This window comes from Myotis davidii, unplaced genomic scaffold (assembly GCF_000327345.1).
Source record: "Myotis davidii unplaced genomic scaffold, ASM32734v1 scaffold281, whole genome shotgun sequence".
In the NCBI taxonomy this organism is placed as follows: Eukaryota; Metazoa; Chordata; class Mammalia; order Chiroptera; family Vespertilionidae; genus Myotis; species Myotis davidii.
Window position 1 is genome coordinate 7,888,035 of NW_006293784.1, and position 1,860 is coordinate 7,889,894.

Genomic DNA, 1,860 nt, shown 5'->3' on the forward strand with positions numbered 1-1,860 from the left:
AAGTAATTATATTCTTTGGTTGATCTCTATGTAAAATATAGAGCATCAGCCATCAGCGCATCAGCCATTCACAGACAGTATCAAATGCCAAGATAAGAACCAATGCTCTTATATTGATTTCTCTGCAGGTAAGGAGCCACAAAGTTCAAGGAGCTTACACTTTGGAATTGGACTTGGTGTGGGCCCTGGCTCTACCACAGCACAGTGGAAAACAACTCCTTAGGAATAAATTGATTAATTAATACTGATTATTCCCAATGTTGAGTGCAGTACCTGGCGTTCGGTAGGTACTCAAGGTTTTTGATTAATTGATTGATGATTTGCCAAATGCTTTAATATAAAATTTCAATTTTACTTTGAAAGGAGCAGCTACAGTTGCCATGCAAGGAATTAAACCTTCCTAGAAAAATATCTCCAAGTATGAATGTTACTATGATTTGTTCCAGAGAATAGAATTATGGACAGAAGTTGAAAATCAGAAGGAAGGTAATTTCAGCTCAATTTTAAGAACTATTTGACAATTAGCGCTGCCCATTTGTACAGTGGGTGATCCTGTGAGGTATATTAGAAGATGAAATGATCTTCAGAACACCCACTTTCCCCGAAATATATTCCTCCTTCTATTGTATCCTGTACTGATGTTATTTATTTTTAAAGAATATAATAATTTATATTTATTAAAAATAGCTGTTTACATAAACACTATTATAAAGAACAAAACAAACTCAGAAAAAAATTAATCAGAGTATTACTTCTTATATTAACTAATGCCCTAATATCGCAAACTTATTTATTTGAGAGAGAGAGAGAGAAACATTGATTTGCTGTTCCACTTATTTATGCATACATTGGTTGAATCTTGTATGTGCCCAGCCAGTGTCTATCTCAAAATTCTTTACAAAAGAGATAGCTTAATAAGTTCTAGTTCAGGATTGTTGTTTTTAACGCATATTACATTTTTCCTCCTTTTCTTTTTATCTGCTTCCATTTTATGCTTAACTTCTTTAGCTGCAAGAGCTCCCAGTTGTTTATGCATTGCTTTCTTCATCTTTTCCTTGATGGCAGCTGCATCAATTTTAGTTTTAGTAGAAGCTCTCTCAGGTTTTACAGCTGGCTTTTCTGTAGGTGGAATATCGCTTTCTTTTTCTCTTGCCTCTTACTGAGCGTATCCACTTGTCTAGCCTTTATTGCTTTCATTGTCTGGCACGTTTTTTGACTTGCCTTCAGAAAGTATTCACCACTAGGCACTTCTTTATCAATCTGACGTTCCGGCTGTGGTGGTGGGCATGGTGTATACTCTTACCTAACAGATTTTTTTCTTTGCTTCCTTGCATTTATTCATATTTTTGTGTGTGACCTGTGGCAAAAATTGTTCCCAACTTCGTGATGACAATTCAGAATCTTTTTGCCAACTCTTGTTTAATCAGTAAGGTCTCTTTTAACCACTCAAAGGTCCAAATGGCGGAAACCGTGTTTTCCTGGACCATGATGTAACAGTTTATTAAAGTTTCCAATGTTCAAATGAAACACTACTTGCTAATGGTGCTATCAGGTCTCTGACCCTAATGATGGTATCTGGCTGAGAATCTTCTTAGTTTTCCAAACAGTCATTCTGCCTTCCATCAGGTCCAGGGGTATATTCACGTGGTGTTTATTCAAGGCTTTCTGTACCGCTGGCCAGCAATCTTTCAAGTAAGCCTCTCTATAATTTGGGAACGAAGTTGCAAAACTGCCCTCCTTTAAGAGTCCTCTGGGATTGTCCTCTTTGGAAATAGCTGGTTCCTGCCAATCATCAGGAACAGTGAGGAGTTCTGTTCATCTCTGTTCTCCCCCGGTTTTGATTTCTGGTTACAAAATTCA

At 36.9% G+C, this 1,860-nt stretch overlaps 1 pseudogene; it reads right to left on the reverse strand.

The window, feature by feature from the left end:
• Positions 1 to 895: 895 nt before the first annotated feature.
• On the reverse strand, positions 896 to 1,487 carry LOC102757540 (annotated as a pseudogene).
• Positions 1,488 to 1,860: the final 373 nt, after the last annotated feature.